Source organism: Megascapheus bottae, chromosome 5 (genome assembly GCF_031878675.1).
Source record: "Megascapheus bottae isolate mThoBot1 chromosome 5, mThoBot2.hap1, whole genome shotgun sequence".
Lineage (NCBI taxonomy): Eukaryota > Metazoa > Chordata > Mammalia > Rodentia > Geomyidae > Megascapheus > Megascapheus bottae.
Window position 1 is genome coordinate 46,539,308 of NC_143513.1, and position 19,413 is coordinate 46,558,720.

General features: G+C 36.8%; 1 pseudogene; it reads left to right on the forward strand.

Moving 5' to 3' along the window:
- Positions 1 to 6,601: 6,601 nt before the first annotated feature.
- Positions 6,602 to 15,927, forward strand: LOC150063333 (Y-box-binding protein 1 pseudogene; annotated as a pseudogene).
- The last annotated feature ends 3,486 nt before the right edge of the window (positions 15,928 to 19,413 follow it).

The window sequence follows — 19,413 nt, forward strand, 5'->3', positions numbered from 1 at the left end:
ATCGGATTCTACCAGAATCAGTTATTGATTCATTCAGCTGGTAATAGTAGTAAAAATCAACAGTGGCTACAAAAGTTAATAGATGGATTTTCTTTATTTCCACTGAACATTTCTGTAAATTCAGAATTCCTATTCCAAGGCTAATATAACTGTTGAAAGATATCCTATTGTTCAAGGCTTCTGTCTTCTTCATTTGTTACCCTTAATGTATCCTTTTTACTTCTGTAAGATAGCTGGCAAAGCCCTCTTTTGTTTTCGACCGAGAAGGCCAAAGGCTATGTGTATGCCATCTGTTTGTCTTCATTTGAAAAAATGTCTTCTTAGAACATACTACCAAGAAACTTTGCTTCTCTCTGATTGATTGGCTATGGGACATGGGATCGTTGCCAGGCCAATCCCTGGAAGAGATAAGCTACAGTGAGCATCAGCTACATTAGACAGGAACATTTGCTATTGTGTCTAATTTCTTGGGCCATTGTTCAAAGTCTCAGTTTACATGATCTCTTTATTGACCACAGTCTCACTTGATTTTATGCAGATTAGACTTTTTAAACTGGACATTCAGTTATGCAGACATAGCCAATTCTGGCCTGAAGCAAGAATAGCATTTTGCCTCAAACCAGAAATATTTTCTTTCTACTCATTTTCTCCCAACTTTGTTTTGATAAGTCAGATCTTATTTATATGAAGTTTTCTTTTCAGTTCTTTAAATTACATTAATGTGTATGAGAGCTCTACAACCTTAAGTAGAAGTATCCAATGTAAATTTGAAATGCATCTAAAATGTAGCACATCATGTAAGTAGATATACATATATATATATATATGATTTCAAATTCTACTACAGGGAATATGGAGGGTAAGAAATATCCCTTATCAATTTAGTGTAATCATATTTAAACTTGACTTTAATGAGAAGGTGATGGTCTCTTTATTTTTGTATTATTCTTATCATTTTGATATTTATTCTTTTTCCTTATCCTCTAATTTCTGGTTTATGAACTTATTCTACATGAAGCCAGAATCAAATAATGGAAATTTAAATTCTGAAGTTTTTCACCAAGAATTCAAATATACGAAGTTCATAAGTAAGTAAAAAAGATTTTCTAAAAGAAAGTAGAGAAATGAGAAAGAAGAGAATTTATGTTTCATACCCCTCAACCAACACGATTTAAAGTCCTTTCTCAGTGGTTCTGCCCTGGAAGCCTCTTTCACTCTGCTGTCAATGCTCTCTGTTTACTCCTTTCTACCCATTTGCTTGCCCTTCTGTGCTTCAGTTATTCCCTTTGTGACATGAAATAATTCAGCTCTGATCTGACTCCTACCTGCACAATTGTGTATACAAACTTGAACAGTTCATATCAATGTAAAGCTGTGTTCTCTCCTTAGAGGCATATATGACGTTTCTCCTATCCTTCCTCTGCCCTCCTCTTCTCCTCTCACCTCTTTTCCTCTCTTGTATTATATATATATATATATATATATAATATATAATTCTTAAACTGCACTTCAGGCAAGGTAACTACAAATGTGTTTTGTGGAATTTGATCATTTCACCCATGGAGTGTGAATTACACTTTTGAGGAGGCATGCTGATTCATAGGCTATTTTGACCCCATGATGTTTCTGGGGAAAAACGTTTCTTCAAAGTGTGAATCCTTTAGTGGAAGAGTAAGATGATGCTGAAAGATTAGAATGTCCTCATTTACCTCTCTTTCCCCATATACATATATGTATATATAAACATAAATATACATGTATGCATGCATATATGTGTGCACACACATTTATACATTATGGTTGAGGCATTTGGATAATCCCTTTCATAATATAATCTTGATTCTGCCTGATAGCTAGTTGTAGACGATGGGTAATTTCCCACCATTGAAATGAGTTGTTATCAAAGTGTACATGAAGCTTTTGAGAAATGTCCACTTTTATCTATTTTAACTTAATACTGACTAGAATAAAGATGTTATAGCTCAGATACAAGTATTCATCTTGAACTACGAGGGAGAAGCCCTATGAGGATATTAGAGGAGTAAAGTAGAAGGAGAAAGATGTGGACTGCCAAATTTTCTCTTCATATTTTTACTATTTTTTCTTATAAAATTTCTGATAAAATATATTTTCTCATAAGCAAGTCTGCAACTCCAGGATGGGGAAATATTAATTCTGGTTTTCAGTGTTAACCAATGAGCATAGTTCAACTTTGTACAAATATATTGACTCGTTGTTTGGATTTATTTCCTCATATTTCAAATATCAATCTGTAAGTTTTACACTTCATTTTAAAATGCAATTGTACTATACGCCAAAGAACAAAAAAGTCATGTTCCAAAAGTATATGAATGTAAGGTATTTAACATATTTCATATTCTAAAATTTTAAAAAGCTTCTTGCTATTGTGTAGTACCACTTGCAGGCACAATGACCAGCCATCGGAATTCCATAATAATCGCAGTCTTTATATCTTATACTGTTTTGTTTATATAAAAAAGAAATAAGCTTATATTTTGTTTAACTCATTCTACTTTGTGTTCTCTGCAACATGCATCAAAAACCCATTTTGTTCTCTCTCTTGCTCTCTCTTCTGCAGTACTGAAGTTTGAACTCTACCATTAAACTATTCCCTCAGCCCTTTTATTTTTGTACTTGTTGTTTTTGAGAAAGGTCTTGCTTTTTGTACAGCTGCATAACTGTACTGTGATCTGTCTATTTTAAGCTTTCCCATCAATGAATGACAGCTATGTGTTACCACATCCAACTTCTTCCATTGAGATGGAATTTTGTGAACATTTCCTACTGGGCTGTCCTCCAATAGTAATTCTCCTGATAGCCATTCAAGTAGCTGTGATTATAGGCATGAGCATTGGCATCAAGCCAAACACCATTTCTAATAGCACGTTGACTTTTATTCCATGTATTTGATATACTTAAAGTCAGTGACAGCATAGTTAGAGTGACCTCTAAAGCAGTTTCCAGAATGAAGTAAGTTTATTACAATATGCACACGATGATCAATGGGAATGTAGGAGGAAAGTGTTAGTATATTCCTTTCTACAAGTCTAATAGTAATGTGGCAAGAGAAAAATTAAGATTCATTCACACTCAGTTCTCAAGTTGATTGGCACCTTGTTTTGATTTGTTAGACAGTCATGTATCCCAGAAGGAATTCTACAACACGAGGAACTTGTGATTATATCTTTAGTTTCTGGAATTCTTTGTAGTGTATTCACAATAAGTAAGCACATTACTTCGCTTGTTAAGCAGTTCAATATCATATTCGTTAACTTTTGCTGTTGTTGTTGTTATTGTTGATTGGGGGCTTGATTTGGGAGCTCTTTTGTTCAAGGCTAGTGCCTTACCACTTTGTGCTACAGCTTCACTTCTAGTTTTCCACAAGTTAATTGGAGATAGGAGTCTCATGGACTTTCTTGCCTATGCTGGATTTGAACCACAGTCCCCAGATCTCAGCCTCCTGAGACTGCAGGCTTGAGCCATCAGTGCCTCGTATATTCATTAAGCTTAATGACACTAAATTTTAAAAAGTTTTAAAACATTTAGAAAAGGATTGGGAATATGGCTCAAATATATACGGCTTGCATATGCTTGTTAGTAGATGTAAGAATTTGGACATAATCCTTAATACTACTGAGGGTGGGAGCACAGGACCTATAGTTTGAAGATAATCCTAACAAAGATGAACAGTAAAAATGAGGAATAAAATGGCAGAGTAGAAACTTTCCACATTCTGTGCAATTCTATTTATCTGTGGTGTGGATCTATGGAGAATGAATATTGTCATTTTTTGCCGCACTAACACATTATTATTTTAGTACCAAAGAGAAGCCTTCTGGTTACTATTATACTAAAAACAAACTGCTTAATAATAGTGCTCATTTTATCTTAGTCTTTTCATTTTGGTTTATATTTTGTTTCTGTTTATAAAGTATATAACAAGAACACAATAATAGGCCTATTTTTAAGGAGACGTATTTACATGTATAGAATGAAGATTATTATTTATTCCTGATGGACTGGATTATGAAATGGTCTTTAAAAAGGTTGGAGAAGTTGGACAGTTAAAATTCTTCCTTTCATCCTAAAAGTCTTTTCTGCCTGAGATTTGAAAGGATGTAGTAAGATCTAGGCCTCTTTCCTGCAGTTAAAGTCAGCCTATTTCTGAAGTAAAACTGCAGTAACTCCAGGCACAGCTTGAAAAGAGATTATGATAAGCAGGCTTTGTTTCTCTTCTTTTCCAGCTTCCCAGCAGGTCTGACTCAAAGCCCAGGATGAAGGAAAATACAGAAATTAAGGATAAAAGTAACAATAACCAGTGTTAGCCGAGGAAACTTGTCTTAATTCTTGAGGTGTCTCTCTTAGATCAGGTTTCCATTACTCACTGGGCTGACACTAGGCAGTTCAACTCCTCAGGTAGGTTAGATCCAGGTGGATCTTGCTGATATTTCCTTATATTAAAATTAATCAAGCGTCAAGATCTTGATTCACATACTGCCTAAGAGATACAACTATTCATTTAATCAAGCATCAAGTTTACATGCAATGCATTCTTCTACTTTTGTTTCCATGTCAAGAACTTCTTGGCATAAACCTCTTCCAGTCTGAGACTTGTAAGTTGGAATACAGAGGATTTGGACTTGATTAAAGGCTAGATATCTCTGTTGTCATGTTGGAACTAGAAAAATACAAGCACATTATATTTTTCCTCTCCAAGAAAAGATGATAAGTGGAATCCACTGCATGAGATACTATGAGTGAGGCATTATGATACCTATGTGAGTGAACTTTTCACTTACCCTTTCATTCTTATTATCTCTGATATTGGCTCAATGGAAATACACACCATGCTTCTTATTTCTTGATTTACACTTTCTGTGGTGAGGAATTTATTTCTCCCAAGATTGGTCTCCAGTAACAATAGCCTCAAAACATTCTAGACCTCACCTTAAGCATGGAGCTGGGAGGGAGAATGTAAATATGAATTTATTTATGGTGATATGGGATGTGGGAGAATTTTCATTGTGGATAGGTATTTCAGGGAACATGGGAGATTAAAGAGTTCTTATACTATTTGAATCTGTTACAAACTTTTGGTCAGACTTTAAGTGTTTCATAAAGGAGATAGCAGCAAAAGCAAGGGATTATGAAAAGGCTAGAGAGGCAGAGATAGTAATGTTTCAGACGTATTTTTTCCTCTTCAATATTCTTCTTTAAAGAGGTTGCAGTTTTCCCCATAAGTGACGAAATAGGCAAGTGGAAAATTCTGTAGTGTTTGCAATAATGAACAGCAGCTACAATTTATAGGCCATTGTAATGATTTGTATTTTAAATAGACTTTACTGAGCTATCATTTACATGCCATACAATTCAACAGTCCCACTGGCTATTACTATGGTTAAAGTTGTGGTTCCATTACCACAAATCAAATTTAGAATACTTTCATTACACCCACATGAAAAAGGATTCCCTTTTAACGGTGCCTACCGAAACCTCCATTCCCACCAATGCAGAGGAACAACTTACCTTCCCCTCTCTATAGTTTTGCTCATTGTACATAATACTTCACACAGATGGGTTAAAAAATGAGTAGTTCTTTGTGGATTGCATTTAGTATAGTATTTGTGGGTAGCATGTGTCTAGGAAGTATTTTTATTAATGAATAATAAATGTTTTACTATATAAATATGACTTCCTTTTTGGCTTCTTTATATATGTTGACTATCACAAATGATGCTGCTATGATCACTATGTGCAGGCTCTTGTGTGAGTATGTTTTCACCCATCTATTACCTTTCTATCTGTATATTCATCCATTATCTATCAAGAAATAGGTGGATAGATAGGATGTATCTAGGAGTAGAATTTTTACATCATATAGTAATCTCATTTTGTTTTTCATTTTTAAAATTTATACTTGATTTACCTATATGAATTATGTGTAGCACTGAGGTTTGGTATGTTACTTCAAAACATGCAGGAGGCAATACCTGATCAAATCAGGCTAATTAGCATTTCCATCTCCTTATCCTTACTTTATGTCTGCATCTTTTGATATCTTCTCTTTAAAAAATATAGGACAGGTTATTGTGAACTGCTGCCCATCCTCTGTGTCTCACAACATGAGAACTTAATCCTTTCAAACTGTGCTTTGGTGTATGGGGAAACAATTTTTAAACTATGAGGAAGTCCTAGATAGTTTTGCAATGCAAGAATATTATTCCACCTCTACAGCTGAATATATGAGAGTATTTCCCTGGTGAGTTGATGATGTTGAATGTTTTTGTGTGTGTGTGCAGACTAGGAATGTGTGCATCTTTTCAGGAGGAATGTCTCATGTCATTGTGTTATTTATAATGCAGTTATGAAACTTAGTAACTTGACATTTTTTTCACCCATTAGATATGTTATCTTTTTCACTTTCCTTTGGAAGATAATTTCTATTTGCAGTTTTGAGAATGAATACCTGAACTTACCTCAATACCAAGATAGGGACAAAGCTTATAAATAAGAGTGTCATTTGAAAGTGATCTCAGTGCATAGAAGGAATTGAACCAGGAAGGGAAGGAAAGGCAAAAGCATGATTTGTAGTAGTATGGATAACTTAAATTTTGCTGAGACTTGTTTTTAAAGAAACTTTAGGGAGATTGGCGGAAGATGGCAGCGGTTCAGTATGAGTCTTTCTGAGCTCTCACCAAAGACCAGTTCTAGCAACATAGGGGAAAGTTCATACCCAAAAATCAATCCTAAGCAAGCTTTAGCACCACAGAGATCTCAAGGCAAAGAAGAGAAAGGCAGAAAACCGGTGCAAGAAGACAGTCGCAGCAGAGACAAAGCCTCCCTCCTGAACCTGAGCAGACAGCACTTCTCAGCAGACAGACCTACTGGCTCCAAACAGAGCCAGACAAGGCCTGCTCGAGCCCAGAGCCCTCACGCAGCCAGCTTCATGGAACCAGAAAATCCAGCAATTTGTGAGTACGTCCATTGAGAAGTTTCTACTTCTGCTCACAGAACAGCATTGGGGAGGAATCCCCTCCCAACAGCTGACAGCAGCGCCACCTTGACTGCTGGCCATGACCTGACCACACCAATTGGAGCCTGAGAAGTGGTGCTGGCAGCGCCATTATTCAAAAGGACAAAGGTTTTCTGAGAGGCATCTTAGACAGACTTCTGTCCCAGTGGTAGCAGAAGTTCTCCCCCTGGGCAGGGCCACGTTCCTTGTAAACAAAGCTACTTCCATATTCACCGGATTTTTTTTCCCCACCCAATTAAGCAAACTGATCAGAAAAACCGCAAAGCCAAATTGCAGGAGAAAAAGACTTTTTGAAGTATTTGTATCTCGAATTTAGTGGAGACACAAGTTTCATACCCCTTCCCCCCACCTTTTTCATTTGCATTTTATGTGTTCTTATTTCTTTGTGTGTGCTATTTTTCCTCCACTTTTTTTTTAAATGTTATGATTCTTTCCTTTTTTTTTCCTCTTTTCCTTCTTGTGGTTGTTCCTAGAAACATAATGACAGTACTGGGTACAGATTGGATGCAAATGATATTTTAATTGATACAGTCACCTGATTTTTAATCTGTTGGTTCTTAATCCTAATATTTCTTGTCTAAGAACTCACACATGTCTGGGATCTCCTCCCCCCACCTTTTTATTTCTTTTTCTTTTTTTTTTTACTTTTTAAAAATTTTTTTATCATACTAGTTTGATTGGTAGTGGGAGTGGAGAGCAGACTGCAGAGAGCCCTGAGCAGCCCCACCGCCACTGCCTCCCTAGTTACCATCACACCCCAGGAGGAACCGCAGCTGCCACAGCCGGCCCCAGTCACCATCACCACAACTATAAGCAGCCGAGGCCGAGACCCAGCAGCCACACTTGCCCTCAGTGCTGCTGACACCAAGCCCAGCACCATGGGCAGCGGTGCAGGGAGCGGTGGCCCGTTCAATGTAAGGAACGGATATGGTTTCATCAACAGGAATGACACCAGACTGCCATAAAGAAGAATAACCCCAGGAAGTACCTTCTCAGTGTAGGAGATAGAGAGACTGTGGAATTTGATGTTGTTGAAGGAGAAAAGGGTGCAGAGGCAGCAAATGTTACAGGTCCTGGTGGAGTTCCGGTTCAAGGCAGTCAATATGCAGCAGACCGTAACCATTATAGACACTATCCACGTTGTCGGGGTCCTCTGCGCAATTACCAGCAGAACTACCAGAAGAGTGAGAGTGGGAAGAACAAGGGATCAGAGAGTGCTCCTGAAGGCTAGGCCCAACAGCTCTGGCCCTACCACAAAGGCTCCCACCTTACTACATGCGGAGACCCTCTGGGCGTTGACCACAGTATTCCAACCCTCCTGTACAGGGAGAGGTGATGGAGGGTGTTGACAACCAGGGTGCAGGAGAACAAGGTAGACCAGTGAGACAGACCACGATTCTGCAGAGGCGCTCCTCGCCAAAGACGGCCTAGAGAGGATGGTAATGAAGAGGATAAGGAAAACCAAGGAGATGAGACCCAAGGTCAGCAGCCACCTCAACGTTGGTACCGCCATAACTTCAATTATCAACGCAGATGCCCAGAAAACCCTAAACTGAGAATTCGTCTACTCGGGGCGGGGGGGGAGGGGGGGGGGCGGGGGGGGGCTGAGTAAATGCCAGCTTACCATCTTTACCATCATCCTGTTTAGTCATCCAACAAGAAGAAATGAATATGAAATTCCAGCAATAAGAAATGAACAAAAGATTGGAGATGATGACCTTAAGTACTTGCTTTTTGACCGTTGACCAGATGACTAGAATTATCTGCATTATCTATGCAGCATAGGGTTTTTATTATTTTTATCTAAAGACGTCTCTTTTTGGTAATGGCAAACGTGTTTTTTGTTGTTTTTTTTTTTAAAGCCTGGTTTAAAGGTTTTTAAACTGTTTCTTCTCTTGTTAAGTTGAGATTTTTAAGAACTTCATTTTTAATTTGTAATAAAAGTTTACAACTTGGTTTTTTCAAAAAAAGTCAACAAACTGTAAGCACCTTTTAGGCCTTAAATTAAAAAAAAATTATCATTGATCTCTCCCATATATACCTTCCTATTTTCTGTATATATTCTTTATATATTCTTCTTATTACTCTTCTTATTTTCATAAGTTTTATTTTATTTTTTCTAAATTTTGTACTCAACTATTTTACCCTTTTATCACCTTAGGTTAGTTATCCATTTTCTTCATTACTATATTAATCTTACATTTCTACATTACTCTTTTCTTACCTTCCCTCTTGTCTTTCATACTATGTTTCTATCTCTGGTCCTCTGTTCATCCTTCAACTTTTAGAATGCATGGATCTACAGTTGATGGTTGTTGAGCAATGCTGTATATTTCAGGTGTTCAATTATATTGTAGGTCCAGAGGGACTTAAATACAATAGATATTGGATTGTCGGGGGTTATGAACACCTATTGTCTGGCTAGCTAAAGAGCTCTAGGTTGGTTATATCTTAAAATTTGTAATGTTGTGCAGTATTAATCTTGCGCCCATTTTCAAATGGGTAGAACAAGAAACTCAAGAAAAATAGCAAATCTCTTTTCTTTCTTTTTTCTTTTTTGGTCATTCAGTGGGCCCCAGTGCTCTCCCTGAATTCTTCAGCTCAAGGCTACCATTCTACTTGGTGAGCCACATCACCACTTCTGGTTTTTTGGTGGTTAATTGGAGATAAGAGTCTCATGGACTTTTGTGCCTGCTGGCTTTGAACTGCGATCCTCAGATCTCAGCCTCCCCAGTAGCTACAATTACAAGTGGCATGAGCCACCACACCTGACTTTAGCTCATCTTTTTTACTTCTGGCTGGTACTTTACCATCTGAGCCAAACTTCACTTCTCGCTTTTTGTTGGTTAATTGGAAATAAGAATTGTTATGGTTGGTTGGCTCCCACCTGTGATGATTATATCTCAGCCTGCTGATTATATCTAGCCTGCTAGAATTGTGGCATGAACCATTGTCTTGTGGACTAAGGTTGGGTTTGATTGTATAGTATATATCAGTTGCCTGGAGCCTTAGGGCCTGAACCAATTGATGGGTTGTGTGCTCCACTCCAAGAGCATTGAGTGGTAGCATTGTTAAACTGGTTGAACTTGACATTGCTGCAGTAATTAAAATAAGAAATAAAATCTAGAAAATTCACAATAGTATGCAAGGAAGCCCATTTATAAAAAAAGGCACAAGTAAACCTGTTACATGATTTTTTATGATTAAAATATAGTTAAGTAAACTATCATTGTGGAGAATTTCTAGCAATAATATGCTTGATTTGAATCTTAATTAGCAGGTGGATTTTTTTGAAAACATCTCGCTCACATAATTCTGTGAGGTAGCAAATATTAGTTCCTTAAGATGCAGAAATGGAGGCTCAGACAGGATGAACTCTTTTGTCAGGGACACAGCATTTATTGCTGTTCAATGCTCAGGAAAGCTTGGATAGAGATGTCTAAGTCCAGCCATTTATGTGACAAATATGTTCCACTGTCTTCTGGGTCAGCAGATCCAAACTTATGTGAGAGTACATGAGCCAAATAGGCAGGAGTTAACTACTGAAGTGGGTAGAGAATGAAAGGACTGCTCTTCAGGTCTCCACAACCTCCTGTGGGGAGAGACAGCCAGCACATGGGGAGGTCCTAATCTAAGTACGGAACAGATACAGAATCTCATCTAAATTCCTCCAATATTCACCTAGGAAAAATATACCACCCACACTTTTATGGGCCAATGTGAATCAGTTTTTCTGTGCATTTTCTATCCGTTTATGTGGATAGATCTCTATTAAGATGCCCATCCGGAGATTTTGTAACTCACATACTATTTAATCTCTTCTGTAAAAACTGATTTTACAGCATTGTGCTTTGGGGACATTGTACTCTTGGCTTGCATTGAAGTACATGGATTACATGATAGGAAATTCATTCTTGTCTGTTTATCAAAGGCTATTGGAGTACATTATTCACTACATTAGTCATTATAAATTACCAATAGGAAAAAAATGTAGTCAATACTAGTAATAGGTGCACTTGGCACGAAAAACTGCTTTCGTCTCATGAACACCTTAAATCATGGAAATGATCATGCTTGCTCACCTGTCTTGCCTTCTAGAAAGTACAGAGTCAAATTTATGGCCTGTAGTAAAGTATTAAAGTAATAACACATTTCTGAGTACTGATTTTACAATGATTTTTTTTATCATTTCTGGTCTCATAATTATCTTAGCCCCACTTATGCTTGAAAATCATCTTGTCATGGGTGCATTTAAAAATTGTCAATTTTATACAGGCTCCTTCTCTCTGCCATGGGTAAAAAAATAACACTGCCAGTAAAGGTTAGAATTGAAATTTTAGCTTAGATGTGCAATTCTGACTTCACTCTTTACTTTCTTACAGCATAACTTATTTGTATCTGTAGTGGATGAAATGAGCTGTTGGACTAGAATGTACTTGTAGTTGCCTATTTCAACATAGTTCAGTGAACTTCCCTTTTCAAAGAAGCATTTCTGTGTGTGTGTGTGTGTGTGTGTGTGTGTGTGTATGTGTGTGTATGCACATGTACCATGCTTCTTGTAATTGATAATCTTGTTAACACAGTTTCATAAGGGCTGCAAAATATTGTGCCCTGAGCTTGTAGAAAATTTACAACTTATCTCAACTGCAATTTATGAAAATTTTTTCATTGAAATTATGTTCACAGTGCTTAATGTGTAGGTGTGTATATGTGATGTATGTACATGTTCACACAGTAGGTGCAATTCTATATTCTCTGACTGAAACCAAGCAACACAATGAAACTATGTCTTATCATCACAAGCCAGGGCAAGTTTTATAGCTGTTATACAGGCAAGTCATGAAACACAGCTATGTACCAACTTGCTCTCTTCAGTCCGCAAGGACTTGAAAATTCATTGCATAGTTTCAAAGGAAGAACAAAATTGTCTCTGCCTAGTTCATTATTGTATTATTAACTTGTCATCCAAAACCCCATTGAATTTCTTATTCTGTTATACCTTTGGGCATTTAATTATATCTAAAATCATAAGGCTATGAAAGCTTCCCAGAGGTCATTAGCTTAGCCTTTTGCTATCAGGAGAGTGTATATTTTTTTAGCATTTCCAGAACAGTAGATTTTATAATCTCCATTGGAAATACCTTTTGGCATTTAATCTGTTCTTATTCACCATGTATTCTTCCAGCTATATCATAGGCATAGTTCTTTATGAGTGAGATAGAAAAAAATTGGTGACCTGACTAGAGTTTGAAAAGTCTTATAGAAGAGAAACTGGAGTTTCTTGTTAAGACACCGAGGCCCTTGAAACCATAGCATGAGACACAAATGGGAAGAATCTCGGGTAAGACCAAGGAATTTATAATGTCATTAGCCATTGGCAGAGGGTGGCTTTTGAACACTTGAGGAAGCATTGATCTGTATTGTGGAGCAGTGAGCCTCAGTTTGGAATAGGATTTGTTAATTTTAAGTACGTTGGCTTAATCTGACTGTGGCTTAACCGGATTTTATAGGTTTATCATTGAGTCTAGGAGTTTATAGATACACTCTTCATGGAGATGTTTACCAGTATTCCTTTGTATCATTAGGGCACCTCTAATCTTCATAAATTTTCAGTTAATTGATTTCTATTTGCTTACCCTCAGCTCAATTCAATATTTATGTCTGGTGTTGTTAACACTGAAAACATAGCTACACAATCTCTAACAATGTGTAAAATATATACGTACTATAGATGTTGCTATCCTGGAGTTACTTTTCAGGGAGACAGTACTGGAATTTTAAATCAAAATGTTCCCATTTGTAGATAGATGTTAGAGATTTTACTGTATTTTCTCAGAAAGTAAAAAAAAATATTTTCCTAATAAAATTTCCTTTCTTGACATCTATTTTTTTCTTGGGTATAAGATTGATTTTTATCAAATAGTGAACTACCATAGTATTTGGGTCTATTTCAGGATTTACTTGACTATATCTCTGGTTTATTCATATGCCACGATGACACTTATGTGTTGATTGATATTTAATAAAATGTTTAAGTATCTCCCCCCCTTTAATCTCTTTGTTGAGTATTTTCCTAAATAGTCTCATCTAGCTAAAAATGATTACTTTGGAATTTTGTTATTTTGCAAATTACTTCTAGGATAATTAAGACTATGCTCTTTTGTCTCCCTTCTTAAAAATATAGCCTATCTTTCCATGTGTTGATTTGTCTGAGTAATGTTACACAGTTTTCTTCATAATGGTCTTATACCTTTCTTATATTTAATATTAACTATTTAACATTCATTTCTATTATTTATAGGCTGACTTTCTGACTTCTATAATTGCTGTCATTTTTATGTGTAGAAATGTTTCTTAATCTGCAGTGAAAATATTACTTATTTAATCTTAATTACTTATTTAATCCTTAATTATAAACTAAATTTTTTACATGTTTTACTTTTTTTAGATGTTCAGTTATTTAAACTTAAGCAAAGAGGGGCTGGGAGTTTGGCTTAGTGGAAGAGTGCTCGCCTAGCATGCATGAAGACCAGGTTTGATTCCTCAGTACCACATGCATAGAAAAAAAGCCAGAAATGCAGCTGAAGCTCAAGTGGTAGAGCTCTAGCCTTGAGAAAGTCCAAGGACAGTGCTCAGGCCCAGAATTCAAGCCCAGGACTGGCAAAAAAAAATCTTAAGCAGAGCTTTCTCTTCAATAGCTTTCTTTCTGGTCTTATTGTTTCTATTTTTACCTCTAGCTCCTTAATAACAATAGATTTGTCTTACAGTCTCTTTTAGCTAACAAGGACCAACTTTACCTGTTTTCAGAATTTGCTATGCTCATCCAACTATTTCTTTTCCTTTGGTGATTTATAATTTTTCAGTATGAGTTCCCCTTCAGTTGGACTACTTTCTTCCCAGAGAAATTTCTTTAATTCCTAGTAGTGCAAATATCCAGCAACAGATTTATGGATACTTCCATCAGTGTTGCAGAGAGGTCTGTATATTAATCTCTCATCTTTGGAAATCCCTTATGATATTATTAGTGTAGATTGGGATCCTGAGTGCCTGAGGCTTGATTCTTCATGAGTTTTTTGTATCTCTCCTTTCCCCAGAAGACCAGACAGGTAGAGAACTTTAACTGTTTCCCTTGACTTTTCTAATTCTTCTCTTTTTTTTTCATGGAATCAACAGCTCTTCAACACTACTTGCCCTATAGGGGCTCAATATCAGATGGTTTGCTTATGGAAGGCAGACGTTGACTCTTCTTTTCAAAAGTTAAAGCTTTGTGTTCTTAAGTGCCCTGAGCCTATGTTTCATCTTAGCAAGCTTAAAAGGATAAGGTAAGATTATCTTAACAAAAATTAAAGTGAATAAGAGTGTCAATCCCAGAAATATCAGAGAAGAGTCATCAGGCAAGCATGGAAAAATGCTTTTCTGTTCTTAAAGAAAACATGGGAGAGAGAGTCTACACTGAATTTTCTCCAAATACTTCTGGGTTTTAGGTTGGTTTTGTAGTTGCTTTAAGTAATAGTTTTTAAGATTTACATTTTCTTCCCTCACCTTCATTCCTTTTTTATGTCAGAAGTTAATTATCCAGTCTGTGTAATTATTACCAGCATATAGTTTCAGAGACTGCAAGAGGTTCAGAATTACATGTGGGCTTTTAGCAATTTACCCAGTATGGGCTTTGAGCCAATTTGAGAAACACTGAAAGCCATTACCATCTATCTGTGAAATGCCTTATTCTCTGTTTGCTGAACAGTGGGTTACAAGACAACCACAAAATACTAAAAGATAATTGGGCAGGGCAGTTCTGGACACTTTGTATATCCCATTCTCTGCTGTACATCAATTGTGTGCTTATTGGCCCTTTCTTTTGAAAAGTTAGGCTTTGCTTTCTTTCTAGAGAATCACTATCTTATTTTGATTGCCCATTTTCTTTAGTGTATTTCCTTACCATAAAACCCCTCTCCTCAGCAGAGTCTTGATGTCATTCTAAGCACATGAATGCCATATTTTTATTGACTGTGACAGTCATTATTGAATGGGATGTTAACATGGCTTTCTTCCCTTTCCATTTAAGGATGAAGGGCCTGAATTTTTATCAACAGTTGACTTTCTCTAATGTTCCTTCTCTACCTTCTTACTTTGCTACCTTTAATAGATATTCATACTCAGAGCCATCCAATCCTTTGCAGATAGTATATTTTTCTGTAGTCTTTGGTAAGGTGCTTCTATCTTCCGTGTGAACTACTTTTAGGATGTGGAAAACCTTTTAAATTATTTAAGTCTCTGGACAGTGATACAAGATAACTTTACATCATCTTTTTCCTATGAGAAAAACTACCACAGCACTCTGCCTTTCCAGAAAATAAACAGTGTCTCACACCAATCAACAAAGCACCCTAGAAAACCTCCAAGTCGTATATGACTGGAATAATGTGAGGAGGCTGGCATGTACCAGTTTCAGATTTCACCATTCTTTTATTGTGTGCTGCATATTTGCCTGCATACTTGAAGCCTATACTGTAGAGTCTTATTGTTACATGGAAAGAGATGCAGGAGTTCCTTCTGCTTCAGAGATGCTTTGATAGAACATGTGAACCAGTTCTGTGTCCAGATTACTGTCAACTGAGATTTGCCACTGGACTTGGAAATATGTCTTTGATGTTCCTAAATTAATGCTGTTTTCCCTTAAGACAAGAGATATCCAAAAGCAGATAAGCAATGTGAGTGTCCTCCTTTTTAATGATGGAACTTCTATTTGCATGCATACTGACTACAAAGGAAGTTTTATGGCAATCTCTGGCCTCACAAGGGATACAACTGTGAAAGAAAGTGATGAGAATGGCAAAGAGGTGCCTCATGGCTCTCTAGGATGCTTGCTGTAAAGTGCTGATTTAATTCAAGGATATGCTGAAGAGATACTTTTTTGCCCAGAGCAGGACTTCCTGAGAGAAGTATCCTTGCAGTTGGCAAGAATGAGAATATAGGATTTTGAACCAAGCACATTTATTTTGCACTGGAGTTTTCCTCTAAGTCTGATAATCATAATAATGCAACTGTACTTAAAGGCAAGGCTCTCTCTACCCAGGCTGACTCGGTTGAAATGGTGCAGATGGGCGCATTGCCAGGTGCATGCTTTCTGACATTAGTGGTCTGTAGGTGATTCCAGGAGAGAGGGATCCCTATGACTGGTTTGTGTGATGCAGTTGTTTACCTGTAGGGGCAGTTCAGTAGCAGGCAGCTTTAAATACCTAGTTGTCCCATCTTCTTCCTGTTATGAAGAACCATTGGATTACTTGAGCTAAAGCAACTTTTACTGTGAAGGAAACTATGGAGCTGTCTCTACCTTCTTTCCTTCCCTTTCAGCTTCCTTCCCTCCCAACTTCCCCCCCTCCCTCCGTCCCTCCCTCTCTCCTTGCCTCTCTCCTTTCCTCCCTTCCTTTCTCCCTCCCTTTCTTCCTTCTCTCCTTCCTCCTTCCCTCCCTTCCTCCCTTCCTTTCTTTTCCCTTTTTTCTCTATTTCATACTGAGTATTAAACCCAAGGCCAACTCAGGGCTTTGAGCATGCTCCAATTGAGTTATACATTTTAGAACTTTGGTTTTTACTTTTGAGATAAGATTTTGCTAACTTTATCCGAGCAAGCCTTAAACTTGTGATCCTTTTGCCTCACCCTCCAGAGTAGCAGGAATTTAGCTGTGTTCCACAGTATCTAACTTTTTGTTACATTAATGCTCTAATAAATGTCATTCAAACAGCTATGGTTCTCTTTTGGGCCAGTTTTCAGCTTCATTCAAATAAAATTATCTATCTATATATTTATCTATATTATCTACCTATTATCATCTATCTACCTGAGATCAGATCTTGTATAGCCAATTTTGACTTTGAATTTGTGATTCTCTTTCCTTACTCTCCCAAGTGCTGGAATTAAAGGTGTATACCCCCATACCCACCCAGATTCCACTTATTAAAGCACTCTGTAATATAAATGAATAATATATAATATAACATTATAAATACAGTAAAATATTTGAAAATACATATGCCTATGCTAGGGAAAGTTCACTGCTTTCAGGAAAGGGTTCTATTTTTCAGGAAGTTCACACACTTCCTGAAAAAGTAGTTGAACATAATCATAAAATACTGTCCTTACCTATCTAACCTTCCACCAGTCTAGCTTCATTAGTTAATTTTGTAGAAATTGCCAATACCATTTAATTTTTCTATAGCTAATTTAAAAAATTTGTTGTCTATGTGGCAGTGTGACATTTTCTTTCTCCTTATTTACTAGTTTATCTGTGATACAGGGCCTTTGAAATGACATAGAGCATCAGTTAAATAAATCAATGAAAAAAATTTTTTAAAAAAACATGAGATTCAGTTGATGAAAAAATTCCAAATCACCAATATGTGTGCAGATTGTTTCTTTGCAGATATGTCAGGCACTTTCAGTCGATGATTCTTTTTTTTTAGACTCAATGTTAAAGCATCATGAAGGATACTTTGTGCTGGGTATTGGTATCCTGGGCACCTGTAATCCTTGCTACTCAGAAAGCTGAGATCTCAGGATCATAGTTCAAAGTCAGCCCAGTCAGAAAAGTCCACAAGACTATTGTCTCCAATAAAGTGCTCAGTAAAAGCCAGAAGTATCTCTGTGACTCACATGGTAGAGCAGTAGCCTTGAGCCCAAAAAAGTTCAGGGACAGCTCTCAGGCCTTGAAATAAAGCCCCAGGACCAAGGAAAACCTTGGAGCAAAATTTGGATTTAGTATCTCCTGGGTTCAGTACCACCACCTGTATTTTCCCATATCCCACTAGTGACAATTTTTTAAATTTTCTTTTTTGTGAACCCATTTTTGGAGTCAGGCATACAGGCATACCGGTATGTGTCTTTAATCCTAGCACCCAGGAGAGTGAAGTAGACAACTTTAGGCTGGCCTAGACTACATATTGAGACCTGTCTCAAAACAGAACAGCACAGAACAGCACAGAACAAAAAGAGTAATGTTATAGCACTTCCTTATTCTTTTCCTTTTTTAAAAATGTTCTTGTCAAGATGATTTTCCGAGGGTTACAGTTACATGTGTAAGGTAATGAGTAAATTTCTTGCTGGACATTGTTGCCCCTCCCTTGTTTTTCTCCCACTTTTCTTCCCCAAACTCCCTCAACCCATTGTAAAGTTCATTTCCAACATATTGTCTTGTGAATATCACTGTTGTATTGGTTAGCTCACCATTTTGTTATTTCTCTGCCCTTCCCCAGTTCAGACAAATGTATACACAAGGCACAGGGCAACCAAATCAAATACAGTGACAATAGGGGATAAACTCAGTGATGTAATATAATTTCTTCAGAAATCTTAACTTTCACATTTTGAGACCATTTCTTATAAAAGAGAGCTACATTGGTGCTAATCCAATTCAGAGAACTAGAAATGTATTGAAATGGGGTGCCATAGCAAAATGTGATGAGAGTTAAGTTCAACTGGTGAAATCTGTCTTCACCAGCTAGAACCTATGTTTGCTTTTGAGCAAATTATATAATCTCTCTGAGCTCAATTTTATCATTATAAAATGAAGCTGATAATAACTGCACTCAGAGCATTGTTTTGAAGATTGAATTGAACAGCCTGAAAAACACTGACTTTTGTATTTAACATAATATGTCTGCCAGCAAACTAATATATTTTGAATTCTGCATTTCATTTTTGGCTTCTCAGTATCATAAAGATGTTAGATTAGTAGAGATGAAAGAAAATTAGAAGACAAGCAATTGAAAGAATTGATGTCAATCACAATATTTATGTAGGTAACAAGAAAAAATATATTTTGGTATGAACATTATAGTATGAACAGTATGTCTTTTGAACACATCTCCATATAGAATCCAAATAAAGAACTACTTTGGGGGCCATGTTCATAATCTTATTGCTTAGGATACAGAAAAATTGTGAGTTCACGCTCAGCGTGAGCTATTTGTAAAGTCCTGTGTCAATAGAACTAAAACCAACCATTACAAAGAAAAACAAAAAAATGTGAAAGTTAAACACATTATACTGTTTACAGTTTTTCTTTCAGAATCACTTGAGTGAAGAATAGATTGAACTGTGTAGAGCAAAGAGCAAAAGATACACAGAGAAAAAAGTTCTTTCCTTCACTGCCCACGCTGAGAATAGTTTAGTCTAGGGATTGGCTGACCAGTTCTCAGTTCTCTAAAGGGAGAATGAACCAACCCTTTACTTCTACTTGGAAAATCCCTCTCTGATCAAGGGCTGTTGCCATCCCACTCTCCCATCCCTCAATCATATTCTCTTTCTCAAAAAGCAAGTCAAATGAAATACAACTCATTGAATTAATTCTCTGTGCCATTAT